At 36.1% G+C, this 10305-nt stretch overlaps 1 long non-coding RNA gene across 1 annotated transcript in view; it reads left to right on the top strand.

The window, feature by feature from the left end:
- LOC129143537 (uncharacterized) overlaps window positions 1-7483 on the top strand; it is a 194698-nt gene extending 187215 nt beyond the window's left edge. The window contains exon 5 of the long non-coding RNA XR_008547128.2: window positions 5556-7483. This is a non-coding gene — a long non-coding RNA (uncharacterized LOC129143537). The remainder of the gene's footprint in view (window positions 1-5555) is intronic.
- The last annotated feature ends 2822 nt before the right edge of the window (window positions 7484-10305 follow it).

Raw genomic sequence — 10305 nt, forward strand, 5'->3', positions numbered from 1 at the left:
GTTATTGTTTCTTTGTGTGTGTTTACCTCTCTAGAATGAGTTGCTTTCACTTATATGTCACACACACACACACACACACACACACACACAGACACACATTTCTGTAAGGATTAAAAGAGCTAATAACTGCAGTATATATTTACTTGAAAGTAATGTTGATTTTCTGCCAATGAAATAGTTATAAAGACAGTACTTGATTAAAGAAGCAGGACTTGGTATCCTTGTTGTGTGGAATATTACCTAGATGAAATAGTGGGCATGGACCAGACAGGTTCACAGACCAAATTAAAATGCTCAAATCACATGGTTTATTAAATATACATACTCCACACAGCATGAAGCAAGTTGAAAGAGATGAAGTACGTTAAACCATTTAAAATAGAGTGTCAGTGCATTGGAAAGACCATGCTATCTGAATTTATGTTACACAATGTTCAATTGTCCTCCCTCTCTGCCTTCCCAATGATGATTTGGTTACCACAGTGAGAGCTGAGGTTCAATAAGGGGGGCCCGGTGTCAGAAAGTACTCTGGGCAAATGACACCTTAACAAACAACAGAGAAACACACGTATAAATATGTTTGGCAAACAGATATAGCAGCCAATTAACTTGTTGAGCAGCCATAGGTCTTATGTGAGTTTATTGGGCATAGAACTTTGGAGGCAAACATGGCTGTCAACAATGGGTGCCTGAATTAAGACCTCATAAATAATCAGTGCTTCATATGCCTCATGTATATTTACCATATCCTATTACTCAATGCCTGCCTGTGGGCCTCATGAATATTTAATGCCTCATGAATAAACTGCACTCTTGGTCCTTCCATCCTTCTCTATGTTTAACCTACACATGCTCTAATTACTAACTTCTTATCTGTACTTAACACAAATTGTGAGTTTCTGTTTTTTTTTTTTTTTGCTAGAATTGGATATTCTCAGACAATACAAGAAATTCACATTGTAATCTCCTCCTCAGCTATCAAACTGAACTGTTTTCAACAACTAATATAATAAGAATTTTCAAAACAGGAAAAAGAGAATATGTGTATGGATACATTTTCATGTGTGTGTTGAGATGTAGGTGTGGGTGTATGTCTGGATGGATATAAGACAGATGATTGACAGGCATTACAGACAGATAATAAAGATAGATATTTAGTTTACTTTTTCACAATTAATTGCATTCACATGTAATTTTGAGAAACTGACTTAAATGTATAACAATTATTTTTGTTTGGAAACATGGGAGTCACAAGGTACATGGTTATTAAAGAAAATTTTTGAACATTAACATAAATTTAATTAATTGATAACAAAGTCAACAACAAAAGTATTTCAAAAGCAGGTGTTTTTTCTGAAGAGCTAATTAGCCATTGAGTTATTTTATAAAATTAAATGTATAATAATGTTAAAACTCTTATCCTTTTGTCTCTTTACTTCTGCAAAGTTATTAAATCTGAATATAAAATAATATATATCAAGTTTATATTATTCTATGTGCCAACTACCATTACTACTGGGTAAGACGACCTTATCCTGTAGCATTTGTCAGCCTTCACATGTTCAATCTCCATAATATAATGTCTAGGAAGTTCCATTTGGTAAACTGCATCAGTTTTTCAGTGTAATCCAGTGCGTCGATTTGTGTGTATGTGTATGTTGGGACTAAAAGTAGAAACAATTGTATAAGCTTTCTGTACACGGTATCTGTACACAGATACTACATGGTGATAATGAACTTGCTTGAAAGAAAACAAAAAGGCAGAAAAGCAGCCATAATATAGAATGTCAGTTTTAAATTAATCAGAATAATACACGTATGTGGCTTTATGGATTAGATCACATTTACTTTTAAATGTTGTGTGTTTTGTTTTGTTCCTTCTGCAATCAAACTAAAATGAGACCAATTATACACTGCAAAGAAATGTACATGTTTGTGGAGAGCTGAATATGGGTGTGAAGTGATCAGTTCTAATATTGATCTACATATTTAAATTTTAAATGATATAAAGTGAAATAAATATGAACTTTACGGCAATTGAAGATAAATCTTCACTTCCAATATTTTTTTTTTTTTGAGACGGAATCTCACTCTGTCACCCAGGCTGGAGTGCAATGGCATGATATCAGTTCACTGCAATCTCTGCCTCCCAGGTTTAAGTGATTCTCCTGCCTCAGCCTCCCAAGTAGCTGGGATTACAGGCACATGCCACCAAGCCCAGCTAATTTTGTGTTTTTATTAGAGATGGAGTTTCACCATGTTTGGCCAGGCTGATCTTGAATTCCTGACCTCAGTGATCCACCTGCCTTGGCTTCCCAAACTGCTGGGATTACAGGCATGAGCCACAGCACCCAGACCACCAATAATTTTAAATGTATTAATTCAAATTGTATATCAAAAGTATCTGAGATCGATCTCAATCAATTTAGGGAGTTTGTTTTGCCACGGTTAAGGACATGCTGGTAAACAGCTGAAGGAGATCCTGAAGACAGGTGCCCAAGGTGGTCAGGTTCCAGCTTGGTTTTAGACATTTTAGAGAGACATGAAACATCCATCAGTACTTGCAAGGTATACATGAGTTCACTCCAGAAAGTCAGGGCAACTAGAAGGGGGGTGGGAGGCATCCAGGTCACAGATCAAGTTAAAGATTTTCTGATTTTCAATTGGTTGAAAGTGTTATTATTAACAGAAAGGAATGTCTGGTTATGATAAGGGGTTGTGGAGAACAAAATTTTATCATGCACATGAAGCTTCCAAGTCGGAGGCTTCAGAGAGAATAGATTGTACATATTTCTTATCAGACTGAAAGAGTCTGTTCCATCAGTAATTTCAAAAGCGAGGAAGATATAATGAGAAGCATGTCCAGCTCACTCTTCCTGTCATGCCTGAATTAGTTTTTCAGGTCAACTTTGGAATGCCCTTGGCCAAGAGTAGGGGTCCATTCATATGGCTGGGGAAACTTTAAACTCGTTTTCGTTAACAAAAGTTACATATTATCACCAACTTTCCAACTCGCAACGAAATTGCTATGGGATCTTTGGGGTGTCAGTTTTCAAGCCAGAAACCTGTGGCTGGTGTTGCCTTTGCCCAAGTTTTGCTCAGGCCCACTGGGCTGATTGTGCCAACTTGGCCTGGCAGTCTGTGCTAAGCTCATGCTACCAGCCAGGGTCCCATGCCTCCAAGGGAGACTGGAGACAGGCATGGAGCAGCAAGGGGTGTGTGAGCTCCTGGCCACTGCGCGGTCAAACACGCCAGCTGTTGCCACAGGGCAGGCAGCTCCAGGTACTGGCATGGCCACCAGCTCTATGAGATGTTGCAGCTAGACCAGGCACACCACAAGCAGCTTCACCAGCTGGGAGCAAGGAATGCTGCAGTGCTTGGAAGCTTGGAGACACCAGGAACCACAGGGCTCCAAAGAGGGAGTCACAGCCCTGGCTTGGGGAGCTCCCAGGTCTGAGACCCCTGAAGGGCCATAGCTCATCTATCCTTTCCTTTACCGGCAACAGGGTGAGCAAGGAGCATGTTTAAGCCCTGTGTGTGTTACAGCAACTCTTTTAGCTTTGTCATTCAGCAGGTTCCAAGTTCTTCTCCTGCAACCAGGAAGAATGAGGTATGTAGACAAGTGGAGGGAGAGCAGATGGAGATGAACTTTATTGAGCAATAGAACAGCTCAGAGAATACCTACATTGGGCAGCTTTTCTCCATAGCCAGGGTGTCCTTACAAGTGTTCAGCTCCTAGCAGAGAGGGTGGCTCCTCTCTGCAGGCAGGTCATCCCAACAAGTGTTCATTTCTCAGGAGAGAGGGTAGCTCCTCTCTGCAACTGGTCATTCTGACAAGTGTTCAGCTATCATCAGAGAGGGTAGCTCGTCTCTGCAGCTTGTCATCACATTGTCTGCACCTCTTGGCAGACAGGAAGCCCTAGAGTGGATGGCTCCTCTCTGCAGGCAGGCCATCCCATTGTCTGCAGCTATTGGCAGAGAGGGTAGACCATCTCTGCAGATGGTTGTCCCATTGTGTCTCTGTCCTCTGCTCTGCTCTGCCTGAGCCCAGGACTTTTATGGGCTTCAGAGGGGAGGAAGTGTGTGCTGATTAGTCCACGGCAGCCATGGTTTGGGTCTGGAAAAGGCAACACAAGTTCCCATGTGGGACTGGCAGCCTGGCCCCCAGCCTTCAGGCTCTCCTGGCCTTAAGGTAGGGCCTCAGCAGGGATCCGACCCTTTCCACCCAGGAACCTGTGTGCCTCCTGTTGCTGCTCATGGTGACTGGGCTCAGTTCTAACTCTGCTCTGAGGTTGGGGCAGTCACTGACAGCAGGGAGAAGCCATGCAGCAGAAGCAGGCACTTCTAAACCTGCAAGGGCAGGGGCGGCCTTCCCAGGCCCTAAAAGTATATAAGTATACACTGTAAGTCTACTTGAGATCCAAAGGATTTGCCTTTGTGGAGTTTGAAGCAAAAACAAAAGAAGCAAAATATACTGAAGTAGTTCAGATCCTAAAAAGAAAAAAAAAGGCAAAAAATTTAACGAGTATTATAAATAGTAAAGCCTTTTTTGCAATCATTTCGGTTTTTTATCAACCCACCAGAAGCAGCACCAAAGAAAACTGGCATGTTCTCTAAGAGTGAAAACTAAACCTATTTTGCTCCTTAATAACTGTAGTTGAAGGAAAGTGAAATTAATGATAGCATTGTTACAGAAGAAAAGGAAAGGAAAAATAAGAAGAAAGGCTGAATGACGGAAGACAATGGCCAGGCTAAAAAGTTAATATTGACACAGGCAATACAAGCATCTGCAAAAGGAAAAAACTGAGAACTACATCTGGAGGCTCTGAAATAGATACTACTGAACCTCAAAAGCAACCTTTAAAGGTAAAGAAAAATTGGGAAAAACCTGAAATATTCAGCTTTCCTGAAGTCAGAACAGGGAAAAAGAGAAATAGCTCTGAAAATGCAGAATTCCTGGCTTCCAAACCAAAAGCAAATAAAATGTCTCAAAAGACACATTTTAAAATCTTTAAAAGTGTACAAAGAAAACAGAGGTATAGCAACTTTAAGATTATAATTAGATAAACAAGGTTATGTTTTACCCATTTCATAGCCACAAATGTCTTAACTGGGTTTTTAATTGCTCAAGATTTAGAAATCTCTACTGAAGAGGAAAAGGATACTGAAGATATAAAAGATGACGCTCTCTTTAAAATAAGGAAGCATTAAAAAAATAAAAAGAAATATAATATGGGAAAGGTTATCCATTAAGAGTACTATCAAAATAAGTATATGGTAAAAATTCTATTGCCATTGGCAATTGATATTACACTCCATATAATTGTTATAGTTTTGTTTCATGTTCCCATTGTTTGTTATTTACATATAAAAACAAATGATTTTTGTAGATTGGATTTTTTTTGGTAAATTGATTAACTGTAGAATATTTTGTGGATTTTTTTCTATGTAAAAAGTCGGGTTTATAGAATTAAGTCATTTGTCTTCTTTTTGTTTAAACTCTATGCCTTTCGTTACTTTCTGTGTTCTTTTTTAATTATTTTTTTTTTTTGTAGGAATAAGGTCTCATTAGTTTGCCCTGACTGGTCTGCAACTCCTGCCTCAGGTGATCCTCCCACCTCAGCCTCCCACAGTGCTGGGATTAAAGAAGTAAGCCACTGCGCTCAATCTACTTATGTTATTCAACTGGCTTGGACTTCCAGTATGATGTGTAATGAATTGTGAAAGTGGACTTACATTCTCTTTGGAGAAATATGCTTAATATTTTCACTATTAAATATGTTGTTAGATGAAGATTTTTCATAAATGTTCTTTATAAATTAGAAGCCCCATTCTATTTATAATTCATTGAGTTTTTTCTTAAACAAGTTTATAGATTGTCAACTGTTCTTTTTGCATTGATTGAAATAGTCTTACGACTAAAGAGACCACTTTTTAAAATTTTTGATGTCATTGTGTGAGTTAGAATAATGGATTTTTAAATATTAAACCAACTGTGTAATACTGGCATAAATCTAATTTTTCACTGGGTATTTTCCTTTTTATATTTTGGTGAATTTGATTTTCTAAAATTTTGTTTTGTTTTATTTATAAAACATTTGACTTTGTAATTTTCTTTTATAATTCTTGTGAGATTTTTGGATCAGGGTCTTCCTGGCCTCACAAAAGCAATTGTATATTTTTTTCTGTGTTGTTTTCTAAAACAGTTTTGTTTGTTTAATGTCAGTATGTCTTTTTAAAACATTTGATAGACTTCATCAGTGAAGCCATCTAGGCCAAGAGATTTTTGTGGAAGGGTTTTCCTTTAGGATTTTATTTTTTTAGTAGATATGGGGTATTCAGGTTGTCTTTATTCTTGGGTCAGTTTTTGCGATTTGTGTTACCTAAAGAACTTGTCCATTTCATCTATTGTGTCTAATGGCATAAAATTATTCATAATATTCACTTACCTTTTTAGTGTCTGTAAGATCTTTGTACTATTTTATTTCATTCCTATTATTGTTAATTGATAATTCACCTATTTTTCATTTTCAGTCTTGCCATGCATGCATAAAATATCTTAATATTTTCAAAAAAATCTCATTTTTTTCTTCATTGATTTTCGTTGTTTTTACATTTTCTAGTTCAGTGATTTCTGATCTTTTCTTTATTGTGTCTTTTCTCATACTTATTTAAGTTTATTACTCTTACTTTTCCATCTTCTTGATATGAAAACTTAGATTATTAAGTTTAACATGCTTTAATTTTCTAATGTAAGCCTTTAACACTATGAGTATCTAAGCACAATCAATATGTTGTATTATTAATGTTTGTTTCAAAATTTTCTAAATTTCTCGTTCTCTTTAGTGTAATGGTTTTTAAATATCTTGCTTGATTTCAAATATTTAGGGCAATATTTAACTTTATGATAGTCACAAATATATTCTGTATAGTGTTACTCCTTAAAATGTCTTGAGAATTGTGTTTTTTCTCTTAAGGATATTGTCTATTCATGTACACTCAAAAGAATTTGTTTTCTATACTTGTTGGATTGGGTGCTTTGAAATGTCTACTAAGCCTAGTTTTCTTAAGTAAGGTACTAAAAGAAGTTGTTAAAGTTTCCAATTATGAGGGTAGATCTATATATATCTCCCATTATTTTGATTAATTTTTGAGTCATATGCTTTGAAGTTCTACTGTTAAATATGTTTCTGTATTTGATGAATTGACTCTTTTATCATTATGAAATGTTTCTCTTTATCTATGGTACTACTCTATTTATGTCTGTTTTGTATGATATTAATGTAGCTATTGCAGCTTTGTTATGATTAATATTTGCATTTATATATGTGTATATATATACATACATATATATATGTAGTTCTTCTCTTCTAAATAACATATGGTTAGTTCTTGCTTTTTTATTGCGATATTTTACTTTTAATTAGAGTGTTGCATAGAACAATAACAATAATGAGATTGAAGCTATAATAAAAAGTATCCCAACAAAGAAAAGTCCACAACCTGATGGCTTTGCTGTTGGATTCTAGTAAAGATTTAAAGAAGAAATAATACCAATCTTACTCAAGTTATTCTGAAAAATAGAAGAGGAGGCAATACTTCTAAACTCATTCTATGAGGCCAACATTATCCTGATACCAAAACCAGACAAAGACACATCAAAAAAAGAAAACCACAGGTCGCTATCCCTGATGAACATTGGTGCAAAAATCCTCAACAAATAACTAGCAAACTGAATTCAACAACACATTAGAAAGAAAAGATCATTTATCATGAACAAGTAGGATTTATTTCAGGGATGCAAGGATGGTCCAATGTATGCAAATCCATCAGTATCATACATCACATCCACAGAATACAGGACAAAATCCATATGATCATTTTAATTGATGCTAAAACAGTAATTGATAAAATTCGACTTCTTTCATAATAAGAACCCTAAAAGAACTAGGTATAGAATGAACATATCTCAACACAATGAAAACCATTTATGACAGACCCACAGCTGGTATCATATTGAATAGGGAAAAAGTGAAAGCCTTTCCTCTAAGATCTGGAACAAGACAATAATGTCCCCTTTCACCGCTGTTATTCAACCCAGTACTGAAAGTCCTCACTAGAGCATTTGGATAAGAGAAAGATATTTAGGCCATGCTGAATGGAAAGGAAGAAGTCAAATGATCCTGTTTGCAGATGATATGAACTTATATTCAGGAAAACCTAACTACTCCACCTGAAAACTATTATAACTGATAAACAATTCAGTAAAGTTGCAGAACACAAAGTCAACATACAAAAATCAGTATCATTTCTATATGCTAAAAGAAAATAATCTGAAAAAATCAAGAAAGTAATCTCATTTACAATAGCTACAAATAAAGTTAAATAACCTTGCATTTAACTTAATCAAATAAGTGAACAATCTCTATAATAAAAACTATAATGATGGAAGAAATGGAACAGGACAAAAAAAAGGAAAGATATACTACGTCAATGGACTAGAAGAATCAATATTGCTAAAATATTCATACTACCCAAAGTAGGTTACAGAGTCAAGGCAATCCCTAGCAAAATAACAATGACATTCTTTGCAGAAATAGAAAAATTAATCCTGAAATTTTTAAAGAACCAGAAAAGACCCGGAATAGTCAATGCTATCCTGAGCAAAAAGTACAAAACTGGGGCCAGGCACAGTGGCTAATGCCTGTAACCCCAGTCCTTTGGGAGTCAAAGGCAGGAGGATTGCTTGAGGCTAGGAGTTCAAGAGCAGCCTAGGCAACAAAGTGATAACCCATCACTACAAAATAAAAAATTAGTGGCAGGGGTGCGTGCCTGTAATGCCAGCTACTTGTGCAGCTAAGGTGGGAGGATTTCTTGAGCTCAGGACTTTGAGGATTACCATGAGCCATAATCATATCATTCCGCTGCACCGCAGGCAACAGAGCAAGATCCTGTCTCAAAAAAAAAATATATATATATATGTACATAACTGGAGGGTTCATTAGATAACTTCACATTACACTACAAAGCTTTAGTAACCAAAATAGCATGGTACTACCATAGAAACAGACACATAGACCAATGGGACAGAAAGGAGAACCCTGAAATAAATCCATGTATCTACAGTGAACTCATTTTTTACAAAGGTGCAAAGAATGTAGACTGAGGAAAGGACAGTTTCTTCAATAAACAGTGCTGGGAAACCTGGATATCCATATATAGGAGGATAAAATTTAAACTCTATCTCTCCCCATTTACAAAAATCAAATCATAACGGGTAAGACTTAAATTTGAGACCTCAAGCTATTAAAAAACTAAAAGAAAACACTGGGGAAATTCTCGATGACACATGCTGAGAAATGATTTCTTGAGTAATACCCTACGCAAAAATGGACAAATGGGATCACATCAAATTAAAAAGCTTCTGCACCATGCAGAAAACAATCAGCAAGGGGAAAGATAACCCAGAGAATGGGAGAAAAATATTTGCACACTACCCCTCTGACAAGGGATTAATAACCAGAACACATTAGGAGCTTAAACAATCCAATAGGAAAAAAATTTAATAATCTTATTTTAAAATTTATCTAAAGATAGCAATAGACATATCTCAAAATATGATATACAAATGGCAGAGTGTTTGAAGTAGTGCTCAACATCATTGACGATCAAAGAAATGCAAATCAAAACAACAATGAGTTATCATCTCATCCCAGTTAAATGGCTGTTGCCCAAAAAACAGGCAATAACAAGTGCTATCAAGGATGTGGAGAAAAGGGGACCCTCTTACACTGGTAGGGGGAATGGAAATTAGAATAACTATTATGGAAAACACTGGAAATTCTCAAAAAACTAACTATTGAAATACCATATGATTCAGCAATCACAGAGATTAAGTATGTACCTAAAAAAAGGAAATCAGTATGTCAAAGATATATTGGCACTCACATGTTTATTGGAGCGCTATTCACAATAGCCAAGATTTGGAAGCAACCTAAATGTCCGTTGACAGATGAATAGATTATAAAAATGAAGTACATATACACAATGCAGTACTATTGAGCCGTAAAAAAGAATGAGATCTTGTCATTTGCAACAACATAGATGGAACTGGAGACATTCTGTTAAGTGAAATAAGCCAGATACACAAAGGCAAACTTTGCATGTTCTCACTTATTTGTGAATGGTAAAAATTAAAACAGTTGAACACATGGAGATGGAGAGTAGAATGATGGATACCAGAGGCTAGGAAGGGCAGTGGTTTCAGGGAAGTGGGGATGGTTAATGGATTAAAAAATGTAGTTA

Source organism: Pan troglodytes, chromosome 2, assembly GCF_028858775.2.
Source record: "Pan troglodytes isolate AG18354 chromosome 2, NHGRI_mPanTro3-v2.0_pri, whole genome shotgun sequence".
NCBI classification, from domain to species: Eukaryota; Metazoa; Chordata; class Mammalia; order Primates; family Hominidae; genus Pan; species Pan troglodytes.